The sequence below is a fragment of the Primulina eburnea genome, chromosome 15 (genome assembly GCF_022965805.1).
Source record: "Primulina eburnea isolate SZY01 chromosome 15, ASM2296580v1, whole genome shotgun sequence".
NCBI classification, from domain to species: Eukaryota; Viridiplantae; Streptophyta; class Magnoliopsida; order Lamiales; family Gesneriaceae; genus Primulina; species Primulina eburnea.
The window spans coordinates 2,406,810-2,429,162 of NC_133115.1; the positions used below are offsets into that span (position 1 = coordinate 2,406,810).

General features: G+C 36.2%; 1 long non-coding RNA gene and 1 pseudogene across 1 annotated transcript; one reads left to right on the top strand and one right to left on the bottom strand.

Annotated features, from left to right (window-relative positions):
* The first annotated feature begins 562 nt into the window (after nt 1-562).
* Nucleotides 563-15,683, top strand: LOC140814069 (uncharacterized). The gene is made up of 3 exons (XR_012114065.1): nt 563-730; nt 6,786-6,848; nt 15,007-15,683. It is a non-coding gene; the product is annotated as an uncharacterized lncRNA (long non-coding RNA).
* On the bottom strand, nt 13,196-15,007 carry LOC140814219 (alpha-L-fucosidase 2-like; annotated as a pseudogene).
* Nucleotides 15,684-22,353: the final 6,670 nt, after the last annotated feature.

Consider the following 22,353-nt stretch of genomic DNA (forward strand, 5'->3'; position numbering starts at 1 on the left):
CCGTCGCTTTTATAGCCACGGTTTAATATAAACCGTCGCTTAATTAGCCACGATTTAATAAATCGTCGTAATCTATTGCGACAGTTCCAATAAACCGTCGTAATATATTGCGACTGTTTATTAAAACCGTCGCTAATAAAAAACAGGCGACGGTATAAACAAAACCGTTGTTTTTTAAGCCACGGTTTAAAAACCACCGTCGCTATTTTAGCCACAGTTTTGTGACAAACCGTCGCTTTTTTAGCCACGGTTTATTTAACCGTCGTAATAGCGACGGTTTTTTATAACCCGTCGCTTTATTTCGCAAGGGTTTAAAAACAACCGTCGCAATATACGGCGATTGTTGTAAACCGTATTAATATAAATAGCGACGGTTCAGCATAAACCGTCGCCGATTTAATTCGGCGACGGGTTTGTCTAGACCGTCGCCGATCTGAATCGGCGACGGTTTATGGAAAAGAGTCGCTAATGGCGACGGTTATAGTTAATTCCGTCGCAACTAGCAACGGTTCTATCTTAGACCGTCGCTATGATTCTATTTATACCGAGGTTCTCGAACAATTTTCTTCAACGATTTTCGCCTATCTTTGGTAGTAAGCAAAACCCTATAAATTTTTCGAAGTTTCGGTTTTCTATTTTGTACTAACTATTTCGTTTTATTTTGTAGATTAGCTACTCGTGCCATTTTCCAGCGTCACGTGGAAGCAGCTATATCTTCGCGCAACATCAGGTTTTAAAGTTTTTTTTGTACAGAAAATTTAATATATAATTGAATTTTTATGTATTAGTTTATTTGTGTAAATTTAATACATTAATTTTTGCTTAAATTTATTATCGTCGCGGTTCCTTAGGTGGACTTTTGTAACATACCATCGCTATATTAAGCGGCGGTTTTTTTAGAAAACCGCCGATTAATATAGCGACGGTTTTACGTATACCGTCGCTATAAATAGCGACGGTATTTGAACAACCGTCGCTTTTTATAGCGACGGTTTTGTGATAACCGTCGCTATATTAAGCGACGGTAATCTAAAAACGGTCGCTTTTTATAGCGACCGTGTTCAAATAACCGTCGCTTTGTTTAGCGATGGTTTTTTAAAAACAGTCGCTAAATAGCGACGGTCTTCTTTAAATAAACCGTCGCTATGAAGCGACTGTATGTTAAAAACCGTCGTTTTGAGAAGGCAACGCTGACTTTTGTTTCGAAATTTCAAACCGTCGTTAAAACCGTCGCTTTCCCCTTTTAGCGACGGTTTTAGCGACGGTCTAATTTTTTTTTTTTTTGTAGTGATCTGCTACATATTATTACGTACGACATCAAAATAAAGAGCAAGTATCTTATGAGACGAAGTAATATATTTATATCTGTGATATTGATCAACCCGATTCATAAATATCATGAGTAATAATATTTTTGGAATGAAAATTAATATTTTTTAATTAGTATAGTTGGGTCATAGATATGTTTAGCAAAATTGACATGTAAGACAGACTCATGTGAGTTTTTATACTCTATGTAATAGTTTGGTACACATGATAGGATAAACATGTGATATATAATATAAGGATAAATTAATGATAAATAAGATGTAGAATATTATATTTAATGTTTGGTATGATTTAATAAGAGTGATTACAATTGAATCTCGAACTTAATATTTCAAACTTAAAATTGGAATCTAAAACCAAGGAACGGCAAAAGCAAAAGTCTCATGACGTGTATTGGTCATATACTTTTAATGATTTTTATATAGTTCAGAGGTATTCAAACTAGATTTTTATATTCTCTACAAAAGTTTAGTCGTATTCAAAGTAAAATTTTGAAGAATTTTAAAAATTCACGTGATATTCAAATTCGACTTTTAAAAACTCTACGAAAGTCTATATGTATTCAAAATGTCAATAGACTTTTAATGACTCCATGAAATTCTATTAAGTACAAAAATTATAGCCTAAGGTACAACAATAAAATGTCAAAAAAAGTTTTTGATTCAACAAAAAGATTTGGATGTACATTTAATTGAGAAATATCCTAAACTGACATACTCAATACAAACATTAAAATTTTCATCTTGTTTCATCTATTTATTTGTACTTTTTAAAAACATATTTTTTTTATGCTAGCAATAGTTTAAAATCAAAATTTTTAATATCGTTCATTTTATTTTTGGAGTTCCAGTCACAAAACCTCATAAAAATTAAAATTATATTTATTAAAATTTTTAAAAAATTATTATACTACATAATAAAAAAGTGATGACTGACTCTTCTGTGTACCCTTCGGAGATACACATGAATCAGGGTACTGATCAGGATGATAAGGGAGAAGACTCTGGACTAAATGCTAAACAGAATGCAGCAAATGTTAATATTGTTGGTTCTGCTGCTGGAGGTAGCCGAGATATGCATAACAAGATGAATGGGAAACAATCATTTGCTAGTCTTTTCAAGGATAATAGAGCTCCTGTTGAAGCATCATTACTGAAATATACTGAACCCCCAATTGGGGAGTTAGTAATTGGTTGTGAGGAGATTGAAACCGTGGAAAAAACATTCGGATATTGTCTTGTTGGGTATGTCACGGGGTCACGCCCGAATGCATATACTGTCCTCAACTTTGTTAAGCGATGGGGCGGGAATGTTAAATTCTTGTTCAAGGAAAATGGTTGGATTAAATTCCAGTTTGGTAATGAACTTCAAAGAGACTCAGTCCTCGATGGGGGACCTTACCTAATAGCGGGAAGACAATTGTTCCTAAGGAAGATGCCGAGTTGTTTTCTATTCAGCAAAGATGATATGGTGTTCCTACCTTTGTGGGTTCAGATCTATGAGTTGCTTAATTTGCTGGTTACCACTTTTCCTTCGATATTACACCCCACACAATCAGAGATATGGCCGAGTGAATTACAGCTGCTACAGAATTTTGGATCCAATTCATATTTGAATTTAACTACTGTCATCTTCCCTGTTGGTAGTTTGATAGGGCATTCCCACACTCTCGACTTCTTAGCATCAACCTCCACTAAAACTCTAGTATATGTGGAGCCCTTCTTCGAAATAGTGAGTTGGTCTGAGTGAACAAATATTCTATTTAGACACGAAGCGTCAAAAGATCACGAAATCAAAATATAGAAAAAAGTACCAGCTTCCTACCCAAAGTTCGCATCAATCTGGCAAGGAGCATGTTTAGTTGATAGGTTAGCATAAAGCTCTCATTCAATATCAACTTTATGCTCAGGATCCACCAAATTGAACAGATGTTTTACCATACGATATGCATGGTCGCTATCACCAAGAGGTGCCCACAAAGCGGCTTTCCATGGAGTCGATCATCCTCTCCTGTTTCGAGTCGAGACTGGGATTCAGGTTTTACTTGAGTCACATAAGATATATGTTCTACAATAACCAACTTTTTTTATACAATGAAAACTTCGTTGCTTTACAAAGATTAGGACTCTTATCCGTGGAAATCGCATGGTAAAAATCTGTTCAATTTGGTGGATCTTGAGAATGAAAATGATTTTGAAGGACCAGATCGATGCGAACTTTCGGTAATGTTGATCGTTTATTCAATAGTTTGAGTTTGTGATCATGTGACGCCTTTTTCTAAAAGAATAGTTGTTCACTCAATCGGATTTTCACACAATTCAGAGTTTTAATGTGGAAAAAATCATTTTTGTATGATTATTAATGAGAATAAAAAAATGATATCAGGAACATGACTAAAAACATTTACGTAATTATCATCAATTATTATTATTTACCTCACAAACTTTTGAACATAGGTGCACTAACATAAGACTTTTGAACATAGTCACAACTACAGCACTGACACAGCATCATTCCTGCACTAAGACTCACTCCCCAACAATCTCTTTCACTACAACAGCCATATCAGTAACAATTGTCTTTATTTTGTTGAGTGTCTTCGTGTTAGGTGGTTTCCCAAAGCATAACCTGTCCAGTAACTTGCATAAGCCATCTGTTTCACAACAAGAGTCGTATCTGCAACAACGTTTGCAGCCCTCTTTATCTTCCTCAGGATCTCTGCAACAGGCGGGTTCCTTGCATCAGCCAACTCTTTCACAACAAGAGCCATATCCACAGCAGTGTTTGCAGGCCTCTTTATCTTCCTCACGGTCTCTGCAACAGGCGAGTTCCTTGTGGCGGCGTCTACAAGGTAACAACCAAGAGCCAAAACACAGGTTCCCCAAACAGGGACATCTTTGAGGAAGATCGATTCTGTTTTTTCATCCTCTTCCAGCAGGTTGACGAAGGCATGCGAGTCAGACATCACGGCAGCTAGATTCTTAGTATTAGAGTCGCAGAAAGACGCGCATTGTAGGTTGACTATCGACCCCTCCTTCGAGTCTGGGAATGTCGACACCTCGATTGAATGAGCTTTGACCTAATACCTAGTATCAATCTCCTATCCAAATTTTGATATGTTCGACAAATGGTCGGCGATGCTCATGTGATAAATTTTTTAAGGTTTTGAGGCTTAAAAATCAGTTTAGGCTTTGATTTATGTTTGTGATCTTGTTAGATTCATTTAGACTCTCAAAATGGCTCCGCTAAAAGATATTCTTTTGTATATGGATTGGAGATGGATACTAGGTATTTATTGAAAGCTCATTCGATCGAGGTTTCGACACTCCCGGTCTTAAAGGAGGGGTCGATAGTCGACCTCCAATGCGTGTCTTGCTGCGACTCTAATACTAAGAATCTAGCTGCCGTGATGTCTGACTCGCATGCCTTCCTCAATCTGCTGAAGAGGATAAAGAAATGAAGTCCATCTTCCTCAAAGATGTCCCTGTTTGGGGAACGTGCTAGTTGGGTCTTGGTTGTTACCTTGTAGATGTCGCCACAAAGAACTCGCCTACTGCAGTGACCCTGATGAAGATAAAGATGGTTGCAAACTTTGTTGCGTATATGACGCTTATTGTGGAAGAGTTGGCTAATGCAAGGAACCCGTCTGTTGCATAGATCCTGAGGAAGATAAAAAGGGCTGCAAACGCTGTTGCAGATACAATTCTTGTTGTGAAAGAGTTGGCTGATGCAAGTTACTGGACATGTGATGCTTTGGGGACACCACCTAACACGAAGATACTCAACAAAATAAAGACAATTGTTACTGATATGGCTCTTGTAGTGAAAGAGATTGCTGGGGAGTGAGGCTTAGTGCAGGACTGATGCCATGTCAGTTCTGTAGTGGTGACTATGTTCAAAAGTCTTATGTAAGTGCACCTATGTTCAAAAGTTTGTGAGACAAATAATAATAATTGATGAGAATTACGTACATGTTTTAGATAACATTTTTTTATTCTCATTAGTAATCATACGAAAATTATTTTTTTCACACTAATGCTCTGAATTGTGTGAAAATCTGATTGAGTGAACAAATATTCTTTTATACACTAAGCGTCACAAGATCACGAAATCAAAATATAGAAAAAGTACCAGCGTCCTACCCAAAGTTCGCATCAATCTGGCAAGGAGCATGTTTAGTCGATAGGTTAGCATAAAACTCTCATTCAAAATCAATTTTATGCTCAGGATACACCAAATTGAACAGATGTTTTACCATACGATATGCATGGTCGCTATCACCAAGAGGTGCCCACAAAGCGGCTTTCCATGGAGTCGATCATCCTCTCCTGTTTCGAGTCGAGACTGAGATTCAGGTTCTACTTGAGTCACATAAGATATATGTTCTACAATAACCAACTTTTTTTATACAATGAAAACTTCGTTGCTTTACAAAGATTAGGACTCTTATCCATGGAAATCGTCCAGGAAAATCTTGCCAAATAGATGTGACAAATGCATGTGGTGCACCTCTTGATCCTCAAAGTCGTGTGTCTGCCATTACAATCGACAATACTGGATGTCGATTGACCCATACATCATAAGAAAATGGCTCTTCATTTGTGCAGGCTAATGGTAATCATAGTTGGATAAAGACGTGGTTGAGCCTTACAAACTCTTGCAATCAGATCATCCTTGCTCGTTTCCAGTTCCTTTATACCATTGAATTCAAAATTCAATAATCATGTCACAAGTTAGCTTTGCATGATTCCAATAAACCGTCGCCTTTTTTGCCACAGTTTAATCATAACCGTCGCTTTTATAGCCACGGTTTAATATAAACCGTCGCTTAATTAGCCACGATTTAATAAATCGTCGTAATCTATTGCGACAGTTCCAATAAACCGTCGTAATATATTGCGACTGTTTATTAAAACCGTCGCTAATAAAAAACAGGCGACGGTGTAAACAAAACCGTTGTTTTTTAAGCCACGGTTTAAAAACCACCGTCGCTATTTTAGCCACAGTTTTGTGACAAACCGTCGCTTTTTTAGCCAGGGTTTATTTAACCGTCGTAATAGCGACGGTTTTTTATAACCCGTCGCTTTATTTCGCAACGGTTTAAAAACAACCGTCGCAATATACGGCGATTGTTGTAAACCGTATTAATATAAATAGCGACGGTTCAGCATAAACCGTCGCCGATTTAATTCGGCGACGGGTTTGTCTAGACCGTCGCCGATCTGAATCGGCGACGGTTTATGGAAAAGAGTCGCTAATGGCGACGGTTATAGTTAATTCCGTCGCAACTAGCAACGGTTCTATCTTAGACCGTCGCTATGATTCTATTTATACCGAGGTTCTCGAACAATTTTCTTCAACGATTTTCGCCTATCTTTGGTAGTAAGCAAAACCCTATAAATTTTTCGAAGTTTCGGTTTTCTATTTTGTACTAACTATTTCGTTTTATTTTGTAGATTAGCTACTCGTGCCATTTTCCAGCGTCACGTGGAAGCAGCTATATCTTCGCGCAACATCAGGTTTTAAAGTTTTTTTTGTACAGAAAATTTAATATATAATTGAATTTTTATGTATTAGTTTATTTGTGTAAATTTAATACATTAATTTTTGCTTAAATTTATTATCGTCGCGGTTCCTTAGGTGGACTTTTGTAACATACCGTCGCTATATTAAGCGGCGGTTTTTTTAGAAAACCGCCGATTAATATAGCGACGGTTTTACGTATACCGTCGCTATAAATAGCGACGGTATTTGAACAACCGTCGCTTTTTATAGCGACGGTTTTGTGATAACCGTCGCTATATTAAGCGACGGTAATCTAAAAACGGTCGCTTTTTATAGCGACCGTGTTCAAATAACCGTCGCTTTGTTTAGCGATGGTTTTTTAAAAACAGTCGCTAAATAGCAACGGTCTTCTTTAAATAAACCGTCGCTATGAAGCGACGTATGTTAAAAACCGTCGTTTTGAGAAGGCAACGCTGACTTTTGTTTCGAAATTTCAAACCGTCGTTAAAACCGTCGCTTTCCCCTTTTAGCGACGGTTTTAGCGACGGTCTAATTTTTTTTTTTTTTGTAGTGATCTGCTACATATTATTACGTACGACATCAAAATAAAGAGCAAGTATCTTATGAGACGAAGTAATATATTTATATCTGTGATATTGATCAACCCGATTCATAAATATCATGAGTAATAATATTTTTGGAATGAAAATTAATATTTTTTAATTAGTATAGTTGGGTCATAGATATGTTTAGCAAAATTGACATGTAAGACAGACTCATGTGAGTTTTTATACTCTATGTAATAGTTTGGTACACATGATAGGATAAACATGTGATATATAATATAAGGATAAATTAATGATAAATAAGATGTAGAATATTATATTTAATGTTTGGTATGATTTAATAAGAGTGATTACAATTGAATCTCGAACTTAATATTTCAAACTTAAAATTGGAATCTAAAACCAAGGAACGGCAAAAGCAAAAGTCTCATGACGTGTATTGGTCATATACTTTTAATGATTTTTATATAGTTCAGAGGTATTCAAACTAGATTTTTATATTCTCTACAAAAGTTTAGTCGTATTCAAAGTAAAATTTTGAAGAATTTTAAAAATTCACGTGATATTCAAATTCGACTTTTAAAAACTCTACGAAAGTCTATATGTATTCAAAATGTCAATAGACTTTTAATGACTCCATGAAATTCTATTAAGTACAAAAATTATAGCCTAAGGTACAACAATAAAATGTCAAAAAAAGTTTTTGATTCAACAAAAAGATTTGGATGTACATTTAATTGAGAAATATCCTAAACTGACATACTCAATACAAACATTAAAATTTTCATCTTGTTTCATCTATTTATTTGTACTTTTTAAAAACATATTTTTTTTATGCTAGCAATAGTTTAAAATCAAAATTTTTAATATCGTTCATTTTATTTTTGGAGTTCCAGTCACAAAACCTCATAAAAATTAAAATTATATTTATTAAAATTTTTAAAAAATTATTATACTACATAATAAAAAAGTGATGACTGACTCTTCTGTGTACCCTTCGGAGATACACATGAATCAGGGTACTGATCAGGATGATAAGGGAGAAGACTCTGGACTAAATGCTAAACAGAATGCAGCAAATGTTAATATTGTTGGTTCTGCTGCTGGAGGTAGCCGAGATATGCATAACAAGATGAATGGGAAACAATCATTTGCTAGTCTTTTCAAGGATAATAGAGCTCCTGTTGAAGCATCATTACTGAAATATACTGAACCCCCAATTGGGGAGTTAGTAATTGGTTGTGAGGAGATTGAAACCGTGGAAAAAACATTCGGATATTGTCTTGTTGGGTATGTCACGGGGTCACGCCCGAATGCATATACTGTCCTCAACTTTGTTAAGCGATGGGGCGGGAATGTTAAATTCTTGTTCAAGGAAAATGGTTGGATTAAATTCCAGTTTGGTAATGAACTTCAAAGAGACTCAGTCCTCGATGGGGGACCTTACCTAATAGCGGGAAGACAATTATCCTAAGGAAGATGCCGAGTTGTTTTCTATTCAGCAAAGATGATATGGTGTTCCTACCTTTGTGGGTTCAGATCTATGAGTTGCTTAATTTGCTGGTTACCACTTTTCCTTCGATATTACACCCCACACAATTCAGAGATATGGCCGAGTGAATTACAGCTGCTACAGAATTTTGGATCCAATTCATATTTGAATTTAACTACTGTCATCTTCCCTGTTGGTAGTTTGATAGGGCATTCCCACACTCTCGACTTCTTAGCATCAACCTCCACCTCCACTAAACTCTAGTATATGTGGAGCCCTTCTTCGAAATAGTGAGTTGGTCTGAGTGAACAAATATTCTATTTAGACACGAAGCGTCAAAAGATCACGAAATCAAAATATAGAAAAAAGTACCAGCTTCCTACCCAAAGTTCGCATCAATCTGGCAAGGAGCATGTTTAGTTGATAGGTTAGCATAAAGCTCTCATTCAATATCAACTTTATGCTCAGGATCCACCAAATTGAACAGATGTTTTGCCATACGATATGCATGGTCGCTATCACCAAGAGGTGCCCACAAAGCGGCTTTCCATGGAGTCGATCATCCTCTCCTGTTTCGAGTCGAGACTGGGATTCAGGTTTTACTTGAGTCACATAAGATATATGTTCTACAATAACCAACTTTTTTTATACAATGAAAACTTCGTTGCTTTACAAAGATTAGGACTCTTATCCGTGGAAATCGCATGGTAAAAATCTGTTCAATTTGGTGGATCTTGAGAATGAAAATGATTTTGAAGGACCAGATCGATGCGAACTTTCGGTAATGTTGATCGTTTATTCAATAGTTTGAGTTTGTGATCATGTGACGCCTTTTTCTAAAAGAATAGTTGTTCACTCAATCGGATTTTCACACAATTCAGAGTTTTAATGTGGAAAAAATCATTTTTGTATGATTATTAATGAGAATAAAAAAATGATATCAGGAACATGACTAAAAACATTTACGTAATTAGTCATCAATTATTATTATTTACCTCACAAACTTTTGAACATAGGTGCACTAACATAAGACTTTTGAACATAGTCACAACTACAGCACTGACACAGCATCATTCCTGCACTAAGACTCACTCCCCAACAATCTCTTTCACTACAAGAGCCATATCAGTAACAATTGTCTTTATTTTGTTGAGTGTCTTCGTGTTAGGTGGTTTCCCAAAGCATAACCTGTCCAGTAACTTGCATAAGCCAACTGTTTCACAACAAGAGTCGTATCTGCAACAACGTTTGCAGCCCTCTTTATCTTCCTCAGGATCTCTGCAACAGGCGGGTTCCTTGCATCAGCCAACTCTTTCACAACAAGAGCCATATCCACAGCAGTGTTTGCAGGCCTCTTTATCTTCCTCACGGTCTCTGCAACAGGCGAGTTCCTTGTGGCGGCGTCAACAAGGTAACAACCAAGAGCCAAAACACAGGTTCCCCAAACAGGGACATCTTTGAGGAAGATCGATTCTGTTTTTTCATCCTCTTCCAGCAGGTTGACGAAGGCATGCGAGTCAGACATCACGGCAGCTAGATTCTTAGTATTAGAGTCGCAGAAAGACGCGCATTGTAGGTTGACTATCGACCCCTCCTTCGAGTCTGGGAATGTCGACACCTCGATTGAATGAGCTTTGACCTAATACCTAGTATCAATCTCCTATCCAAATTTTGATATGTTCGACAAATGGTCGGCGATGCTCATGTGATAAATTTTTTAAGGTTTTGAGGCTTAAAAATCAGTTTAGGCTTTGATTTATGTTTGTGATCTTGTTAGATTCATTTAGACTCTCAAAATGGCTCCACTAAAAGATATTCTTTTGTATATGGATTGGAGATGGATACTAGGTATTTATTGAAAGCTCATTCGATCGAGGTTTCGACACTCCCGGTCTTAAAGGAGGGGTCGATAGTCGACCTCCAATGCGTGTCTTGCTGCGACTCTAATACTAAGAATCTAGCTGCCGTGATGTCTGACTCGCATGCCTTCCTCAATCTGCTGAAGAGGATAAAGAAATGAAGTCCATCTTCCTCAAAGATGTCCCTGTTTGGGGAACGTGCTAGTTGGGTCTTGGTTGTTACCTTGTAGATGTCGCCACAAAGAACTCGCCTACTGCAGTGACCCTGATGAAGATAAAGATGGTTGCAAACTTTGTTGCGTATATGACGCTTATTGTGGAAGAGTTGGCTAATGCAAGGAACCCGTCTGTTGCATAGATCCTGAGGAAGATAAAGAGGGCTGCAAACGCTGTTGCAGATACAATTCTTGTTGTGAAAGAGTTGGCTGATGCAAGTTACTGGACATGTGATGCTTTGGGGACACCACCTAACACGAAGATACTCAACAAAATAAAGACAATTGTTACTGATATGGCTCTTGTAGTGAAAGAGATTGCTGGGGAGTGAGGCTTAGTGCAGGACTGATACCATGTCAGTTCTGTAGTGGTGACTATGTTCAAAAGTCTTATGTAAGTGCACCTATGTTCAAAAGTTTGTGAGACAAATAATAATAATTGATGAGAATTACGTATATGTTTTAGATAACATTTTTTTATTCTCATTAGTAATCATACGAAAATTATTTTTTTCACACTAATGCTCTGAATTGTGTGAAAATCTGATTGAGTGAACAAATATTCTTTTATACACTAAGCGTCACAAGATCACGAAATCAAAATATAGAAAAAGTACCAGCGTCCTACCCAAAGTTCGCATCAATCTGGCAAGGAGCATGTTTAGTCGATAGGTTAGCATAAAACTCTCATTCAAAATCAATTTTATGCTCAGGATACACCAAATTGAACAGATGTTTTACCATACGATATGCATGGTCGCTATCACCAAGAGGTGCCCACAAAGCGGCTTTCCATGGAGTCGATCATCCTCTCCTGTTTCGAGTCGAGACTGAGATTCAGGTTCTACTTGAGTCACATAAGATATATGTTCTACAATAACCAACTTTTTTTATACAATGAAAACTTCGTTGCTTTACAAAGATTAGGACTCTTATCCATGGAAATCGTCCAGGAAACTTGCCAAATAGATGTGACAAATGCATGTGGTGCACCTCTTGATCCTCAAAGTCGTGTGTCTGCCATTACAATCGACAATACTGGATGTCGATTGACCCATACATCATAGGAAAATGGCTCTTCATTTGTGCAGGCTAATGGTAATCATAGTTGGATAAAGACGTGGTTGAGCCTTACAAACTCTTGCAATCAGATCATCCTTGCTCGTTTCCAGTTCCTTTATACCATTGAATTCAAAATTCAATAATCATGTCACAAGTTAGCTTTGCATGATTCAAGAATTTTCGATTACGACGACGTATAAATTTTCTACCTCAGCCGCAGAAATGATGGCTGAGAAAACCTCATTTATGATGGCCATATCCATTGTTGATGTGTTGTTCACATTAGCAGGCTTCCCTTCTGGAGCACTGAAATTGTGCTATGGGGAAGTTGATGGATTGGTTTCAAGAAATCCTTTCGGACCTTAGATTAACCAGTCCAACGGAATGAAGTGCAGCCTTCCATCAAGACATATGCTTTCCCTTTAATAATTTAGTGTGGTTTATGTATTTCGAGTGGGAAAGTTGTTCATTCCATTAGAAAACATTTATTCTATGGCACTAAAAAGCCAAAACTTACCGAGAAATTCGTACATGGAATCAGAATAGCAGCACAATTCAAATGACCGAATCAAGTGAAAAAAGTAGAATCTACAGGTTAAATAGGCCTTGTTCCCCCTTTCAAATATATAATAACTAGAACCAAAATGCATCATGAGATCAAATGACCGCTTGAGAGCCAAAACGCTATAAGAATATCAAAACTGAAAAGATATGGACCTATATTTAATTCAAGTGCAAAAAATATATCACTTTTGTCCATCTTATAGGTGTAATGCTCCCGTAGATATGTACAAAGCCAGGCTTTACCCATTTGCCATGAAGACCGCACGGGTTGTCCGCTATCTGGTGATGTTTTTGCCCATATATCAGAAACACGATGCTTAACCCAACCATGTGCGCCATAGTTAACCTGTAACATTTGAGATGCGCTCTCGCCTTTGACAATTATGATTCTGAAGTAAATTTATGCTTGTATTTGTACTCATCATGTATTTGTGATTGTAATATGTGAAGTGAGAAACGAGCAGTTTTTTTCCATTTATCAAGAGAGATGAGAGATAATCGAACAAAAGCTCTTGGGACTTGTTAAGATTGCACGAAAGGGTTGGCCAGTAGTTCATTTGGAGGTTGATGTTCAAGTGAGGAGCAACACTGAGAATTAAGGGTTCACGAGACATCAAAATAACACTCATCCGTAAATATCCAGTCTAAAATGCAAAAATGAACAGAAACTAGAACATACCCCCACGCAGGTTCGGTATCCTTGTTAGTTGTTCCATATTCCCTGCAGGTTCGAGACCTGAGTTTCAGGACGTGAACTAGCTATCAGGAGGTACCATCCATGCTGAAACAGAAGCTCGACCAGAGAGGGATCCTCATCGGTTTTAAAAGACTTGATCCTTTCTGCCTGGTAATCATTACGTTCTCGCTTTCTCTTGTATTACAATCACTTTCCACCTTGCTCTGAGAACATTTAAAAAGCTTCAATGAGACTCAATGAAAAAGTGCTTGATAGTTGTCAATGTGGTGGAATAAAGATCAGAACACGAAAATCTCTTTGCGGAATCGATTCTCCTTAAAGAATACATGGTAGGAGGATCCTTTTTGAATCATTAGGTTGCATGTTCACTAATCTGCAGATCAATAACTTCTGAATACTGAATTCCTTTTTGATTGAGAATGTAGTTCAGATGCCCTTTTACTTTAGGCTTATTGCCCCGTATAATTTTGGTGGGATTCTTCTCCCTGGACAACTTCCATCCAAAATAATTTGATTTCGGTCATTGACATATGGACGATGATGCAATTTGCCGTTCAGAGATACTGTAAAATTTAGGCATGCTGGCTTGTTTCCTGAAATTTTTATCACAATCACATAATCTGGATTTGAGGTAAAATATTCCCTCACATTTTCAACTTCATTGGCAGAATACCGTACTTTTACAGCCGCTGTTTCTAAATCCAGCACCTGCTCAAATATTTTTCATCATATGTGGTATCAGAATGATCAAATTTTAGCCTTTTACCACCCAGTAGCTGGTAAACCTGTGATTCATTCAATATTGGCAAATGAAAAATTTTATGGCAGCAGTGATCGAAAGCATGTCTCAACAACATTGAATTCATTTTCATTTGGCCGACCTTTCAAAAAGGAGAATTAAAATTGGCTCGAATCTCACAGTTACAAAAAACATCCTACACAAATAGAAAATGAGAGTAATTATGGGAATAAGAAGCATCTTACATATTAGTCGGATCTCCTAACAAATTAGCTGCTGTATTTGGTTCAATGTTTCTATGACCTGTGAGTTTTATGTGATCGCGCTAGTTCAAGATTCCTGTCTATTCTGATTCAGTAATGAAAACTATCTTGCAGCACGATGGCACGCACTTGCGATCCAATGGTTAAAACATGTAGTTTGTCGTAAAAGAATAATCATTTAATGGGATTCTAATTTGTTGAATGAAACTGGGGCAATCCATATAATCATGTACCTACACTTTTTATCCGTTAGTTTAGATGGTGCTTGATAGTTGTTTACTTGTGAAACTCAAGGTACGAAACTGTTCTTTTTAACAATAAGAGTAACCTCTCCTTTAGTTTGGCATCCATCAAAAGCTGAACGATATTATAGATGTGACACAAATGGATCTTGATTCTTGAAATTAATGTGTTCTTACTGGTTTAAAGGCCTTGTTACATGAAATTTTCAGGGAAGAATTGTTGCTTCAATAGCTTTCGGATTGATAAGTACCTTGATATCTAGTTTACTGGATTTTTCCTATTGGAAGGAGCCAAAAAGGGTGAATGAGGGTTTGATTCTTGTTTCAATGTTACTGTAACAAGCAGTGGCAGTCCCGTATCGAATTGAAAAAATACAAATTTTATTTATTATTTTTCCAAAAACAAAGGTTCTCATGGAGAACATGGTATTTTGTTTATTGTGACGCTGAAATTTTAACAACTCTTTTGACAGTGATCCGTGAAGGAACTTTTGCAAAGTACGGCTATGGTATTTGGAAAAATATGATGCAATACAACCAGTTAAAGCAACCACTATTTGATCTGAGCTCCATACCCAACTCGTCGTCAATCTGGATTGGCTATGGGGGAAATGATGCATTGGCAGATGTTGCTGATGTCCAGCACACTCTCAAGGAATTGAAATCGAAACCGAATGTGCTTTATCTTGAAAAGTACGGCCATATAGATTTCCTTTTGAGCACAAAATCAGAAGGAGACGTACGACTGTATGGTTTTATTTTTCAACTCCCTTGGAACATTTAGCATTAGTGACTTCTTTCTGCTATTGCATACGTATTGAACTACATTTTCAGAATTCTGAACTTGTGTTGTACATATCTATACTTAGCCTTGAGACGTACGTTTATCGACATAAACGATGTAAATGAATATTATCGCAGCTTATGGAGCCAGTTTATACGTTCAACGTGCATGTTTTACTGCAGCTTATGAAAGTATTGCCACTACACCTTCGTGAAGACCTTATTTTCATGCTTTTGTTCCGGTTAAAGGATCCCCTTCGCCATAATTCGTTCGATCCGAGGAACTGGAGTTCTTTATAATGTATTGCCTACAAGCTTTGGATAATATGGCCGTGATCAGATTGAGCCTATGGAGGTCCGTAAACAGGTCTTGTTGAAAAGAAGCAATTTACCAAGTATGATCGGTTGTTTATTTATTTTTATTAAAAAAATATTTATAACTTTTATTGTTTGCCTTTTGACAGAAAATAAGTCGTCTTTTCTTTGAATTCTTGGCGTATGTCGCGCTTAGACCTATCAGTTCAATTTTGTGATGGAGAGGGGAATTTAGCCTAGGCTATCACACAAGTCACAACTCTTGTAAATTTTTTACACATTATTTATTTTATATAGAGTTTAACGTTTAAAAGCATATGAACAAATTACCAACTTTGTAAGATATTATATGCCTAATTTTTAAAAACATCGGATTTCAAAAGATAATTTTTTTTACATAAAGTTATACTTTTTTTTAATTTGTACATAAATACAATTTACTTTCAACACTCCATTTACTCTAAATTGCAATACTTGTCTACTCCCATCACCTATGAACGTGGAACTTTAGATGACTTCTCAAAATCTTGTAGGCCATGAAATAATTTGACAAACAAATAGTAGAATTAGGTTCTATTATGGATCCAAGATCTTCATTGGTTTAAACCCAAGTTTTTGGAGTGGGTTTGGTTTTACTCCCAAAAGTGGCAAAACTTTCTTGAATTGACGCCAACTATCAATTGTGAATTGACACCTAACATACGCATTGATGTTCTTTGCACTTAATTTACTCAATTCCTACCCATTTTGTTTGCTTTGCCAAGTAAAAATTATATCATACTAATACAAGTAAACAAAGAAATTAACTTCACGCTTTCTATTTAATAAGTTGGGTTATGGGTTTTTTCAAAGGAATTAAATATAGTTTAGACGAGTAAAACTTGTTAGCACCACCATGTTTTTTTTGCATTCCTTCGGAAGAAAATTCCCCTAACATCTTCATTCTCGATCCCAAACAATCCGAAACATATGGGATCAGTCATAATGATATGAACAATGAAACGATGAATGATATGATGAAAAGAAAAAAAGAAAGTTATTTTTTAACTTCAATTTACAAACATAAGCCGGTCATGTATGAGATGATGCAAGAATGTTGAATACTCATATTCACATAAAATTATGAATATTTGCAATCTTAAGATACTTTAAGATTATTGTTCTTATATATTGGGGTTGTTGCCGAGTATTGATGATTTATTTTGGGTACTGTCAGTTTTAATTTAATTATTTAAATGAATCGTTAAAATGAATCATTATTACTTTAAATGGGTTCGTGCGGAGTCATATTTTCATTTCTCTCCGGATTAGAATTTTCTAAGCTCGGGTTGAGTTAGTATTAACAAATTGAATCCCCAGGCTATTGAGGAATTAGACTAAATTAAAAATATGAAAAAAATATGAGCCACCCGAGCGAGCAACCATGGCTTCGCCTATGTCTGCAACTGTGCATGCATGCCTTGTTTATGAAAATTCTGTCACGTATTGTCTTTAATTTTCCGAATTCCATATATTTGGTTTTCGTATCAAATTCATTTAATGTATTTCATGGCTACAGTCTAAGGTCTGCATCATACTTTGCTCACCTCCTAATTGATTAAATTACTTAAAAAAATGCTAAATAATTTCATTAGATGATCATATTATTATTAAAATTGCATTTTCTTGCATTGGAACTTGCTGATTTGAATAACACTTAATTATATTTATCTTTTATTTATACTGAATGCTCATATTAGATTAATATCTACTATATATTATTATACGCATGATATGAGTAAGTTTTTTATAAGACGAAATCACATATTTATATCCATGTAATTGATCAACCCGATTCATAACTATCATGAATAATAATATTTTTGGAATAAAAATTAATATTTCTCATGAGTAGAGTCGGATCAGAGATATGTCTCACAAAATTGACATGTAAGACGATCTCATGTGAATTTTTATACTCCATAAGTAGGTATTTAATTTTGAAATATCTTACTTTCCTACTCCAACACTTCAATTATTGTCCATAAAAAAACGATTATACAAGTACATAACTCAGATATTCGACTGCTATTATAGATCTATATATTTTGAATATCATATGTCAAATATTTTTAACTCAAAATGAGGAATTATTTATTATTGCATGTGTTAACTTAAACCGAACATGGATCAAACACATTTTCTAAATCAAAGCAAGATTTCGTATTATCTTTTCTTCTTTGATGGATACTTTTCCCAAGTCCAAAGCATTTCCTAAACGACGTGAAAAAGTGGTCCTTTGGAAAATTCTTCACAGCTTCTTGGTTACAAGTATTAGCAGACTTTGTATTGGGAATGTGTTTCGTACAATTTTGTTTACTTAAAATTCGAATGGCAACGTGTTAAATTTAAAATTCCACGCCATATTTTACGTTATTATCCCTTCAAAAATTTAAAATTTAATTGTACCATTTATAATATTATTTTTTTTATTGAAAAACGGACTATACAAGAATACAAATATGAAATATACAAACACGCAATACGTGTAATCGGGTACTAGTTATAATTATTTAAATGCATGTGTGAGTAGGTCTCTTATGAGACGATCTCACGAATCTTTATTTGTGAGACAGGTGAACCCTACCGATATTTACAATAAAAAATAATACTCTTAGAATAAAAAGTAATATTTTTCCGTAGATGACCCAAAAAAGATATTTGTCTCATAAAATACGACTCGTGAGACCGTCTCACACAAGTTTTTGCCGCTGTAATTTAATTTGATTTGGATTAATATAAATTGAAATGCTTGAATTCAAACGATCAACATCCGCGACAACAATTTTGTCACGCCCCGCGACCGGGGTTAGTTGACATCGGCGTTGTTCATCAATCACATAATCGAAAACAACTAGCCTCGTAGCACAGTATAAACCGAAACCAGTTTATTTCATAAATCTCAAAATAATGTTTTTACAACCGAAATACTAAGCAAAATGCGGAAACGTCTTACAATTAAAATTACGAAAATTTAAAGTAGAAATACTATACTTCTCGAAAATTAATCACCAGCCCCAGAACTTTTCTGATTCCTCTTCCTCCACCTGTTCTTCGGATTTATCTGGGAAGGTTGTAAGGGGTGAGTATTTTGGGAAATACTCAGCAAGTGGGGGCCGTTCGAGTACACAACATGCATATAAAATTTCGAAATACATACCCACACACACCATGCATAATTTGACTCATACCACGTTCATATCATTGACCGGACACTGAGATTCCTCTACTTTCAATGGTTTACTGATATCAGTCCCTAATTTTTACTCCTCTAAGGGGGCGAGACCGAATCGGTTATATCCCCACCGTATGAGGGTCATATCATAGTTGGGATTCCCTCCCATATCAAGTTGAATCCTCACAGTGTCATCATAAAACCCATGCAGACATCATAACCAGAAGGGGGTAGAAGAAGAATCGTACTCGACCGAAATTTAACAAAACCGAAAAATTCATGCACCGAAAATACGCAATCTAAAACAAGCCCACTTACCTTAATCTGGTAGAAAAACGTGAAAGGGTAGATGGTTGCACAGGAAATTTCGAAAATTTCCGATCCGGCGACAGGACTGCAGCGCTTCGCTACTCGGCTGAGCAAAACTCGAAAATACCTAGGGGACTAGGGAGAGAAACTCGAAAATTTGCTGTGGAAAATGGTGTGAATTTTCGAGTTATAGGCCCTCCTATTTATAGGGGTTGGCTGCTATCTCGATCGAGTTTATCCACGCGTTTGAATTGAATCAAATCTTCATCTAGAATTGATCCGTGATCCAATTCGAATTCTGAATCTTTTATCCCATATAATTTCGAAATCTTGATATCCTTCCCTTGGATAAATTTCGAAATTATGCCTTGTCCAGTCTGCAAAATTTCGACTTTTGTGTCTAATTTCCAATACTCAGTAGACTTTTTATTTCGAAATTATATTTCTTAAATCCCAAAAATTTCCCTACCTACCTTCGAAATTAGTGGTATTATTCCAAAAATAAGATTTTGATTTTTCTCCAAAAATCCTGGTAGGTAAACTTTTAAATTTTTCCCAAGCCTGAATTTTATATCGTGTAGACTTTTCCCTATATCTCCTAAATTTCAAAAATCCACAATAAATCTTCCAATATTTTCGAAAATCCTATGATATATTCTTCAAGATTTTGAGATCCAAGATTGAGTTATCTTCTTGCTTAAATCTTTATCCAGGTATATCAAATCTTAGATATATATCCGGTATAATTCTGCATATCTCAAATTCCGAAATATACACGATATTATTTAAATTCTTGAGTTCCAAATAATGCTCCAGATAAAATTATCTATTCTATTTCGAAAATCTTGCAAATCTTGGTACAAAATATTATCATGATGAAATTCTAAAATCCTAGATTTTACAAATTTCAAATCTATAAATTCATGCACAAAATCATGGAAATTCACTTTCTAAAGAGAGAAAAAATTCGCTGAAAAATTATCGGGAATGGCGAAATCATATAAAACATTCACCTATTTTTTTCTTTTTGGTCTCATAATAATTATTTTAAAGCCCGATACCTACCACGCCGAAGCCCGGCCCGTTTTCAAGAAATCAATATGGGTTGAAGAGCGAGTGTCAAAGAAGGGGGAGAGTATTTCCAGTTCTGAGCTGAGCCTAGGAGAAGGGCGTGGTCTGAATGATCTGATGAACAGTTTTGTTCGGCCTACAAGCTCAGGCCCAAGCCCTCCTGGAGATGGACATAGACTTGTGCATGGAAAAAGTCGTTCGGCCCATATGGGAGAAGAGCGAGGGTCAAAGAAGGGAGAGAGTATTTCCAGTTCTGGGCTGAGCCCAGGAGAAGGACGTGGTCTGAATGATCTGATGAACAGTTTTGTTCGGCCTACAAGCTCAGGCCCAAGCCTTCCTGGAGATGGACATAGACTTGTGCATGGAAAAAGTCGCTCGGCCCATATGGGAGAAGAGCGAGGGTCAAAGAAGGGGGAGAGTATTTCCAGTTCTGGGCTGAGCCCAGGAGAAGGGTGTGGTCTGAATGATCTGATGAACAGTTTTGTTCGGCCTACAAGCTCAGGCCCAAGCCCTCCTGGAGATGGACATAGACTTCTGCATGGAAAAAGTCGCTCGGCCCATATAACCGGCCCACTAACGAAATAAAGCATATTCGCTATTGAATTAAATCATTTGTAAGCTATTCGAAATTCAATTCATTTTTAATGAATTTAATAAATATTTGATTCAAATAAGCTCGTGAGTCATGAATAAACTTCGAGCACTGATCGATTATAAACTAGTCAAACTCAAATACTCAGGAGTTAGGCTAATATTTGAGTTTGACTCGGCTCAGTTCGATTACATCCTTAATTTACTATAAGAAATATTTGATAATCTAGATGGATGAATGTTTGGAAAATTGACATACCATATTTTTAGGTAATTAATTACTTAACATAGTATATCAATTTAAATTTGTCAATGGAAATGGAATAAATTGGTGAGTATGCACCATTTCATGAATATATTGTAATGATTTCGAGTTGTTAATCTTTTATTCTCATAGTCTCCTGTGAAGAAACCGGAAAATTTAAAAATTAATCCATTTGAAAAGTAGGCATTTAAAGTGCACAAGTATTTTCTTTTTTTTAAAAAAAAAAGATGAACTATTTTGTATCTAAATCGGAAAATCCCGAGATACAATATTTAGAAACCACACAGGAATACCACCATCTAACCATTCAACACTGTCAGAAAAAGACATAGCATTGCGAGCTAAAAAGTGTGCCGCTCCATTAGTCGCTTCCAGGGCCAAGACAACTAAGATGACCAAGCTCGTTGAGAGGAGTAAGCACCACCCAAACAAAATCCAATGGATCCGAGAAAATGCAGGCATTAACCAATCCAAGACACATGCAAAAATCCATACCACTTCTGATTGCATTCAACTCCCCACAGGTTACAGAACCTAGATATCTGATAGGACTCTAGTGCACCACAAATCTGCCCCTGGGAATCTCTCACCGCTATCCCAACACTAAATCTGTTACTATTGCTTTCAAATCATGCATCCACATCCAATCTGAAATGGTTTGAGGGTGGAGAAATCCACTATTGTTCTGGCAGCTAAGGATAACTGGAAACACTGTCACACTTCAGTCAATGCATTACCCGCTTACCATTCTTGTCATTCCACAAAAATTTGGCACACAACTGTTTCAAATCCTGGCAAAGGGTAACTAGAAGTTTAAAGCATGACATCGTATAAGACGGATTCACTTGTCACACTGATTTAATCAAGAACTCTCTTCCCCCATAGAGAAGAATTTAGTGGACCATCTCTAATTTTTTGCTTCACCCTTTCAAGTAAAAATCCAAATTTTAATATTTTTTTGCACAAGGAAAGAGTCGATAACCCCAAATAAATTCCGTGCTCCTTAACCACAAAACTGAAAGAACACCCACAATATTTGCTGATGTATATGTCGACATGAGCTGTCATACAAGCTAATCTTCTAGTACTTATAGAAAGTATATCATTATAAATCCCTAAATTAAAGTGTCACCCACAATTATAGCCTTAGATTATATATTCCTTAGAACAAGTCTTCCGTGTAATATATATTATGGTACTCAGCCACTGTAAAGAGTAAGAAAGAATAAAATCTCTTTTCGACATGGTATCAGAGCAGGTCCCTAGGATCGT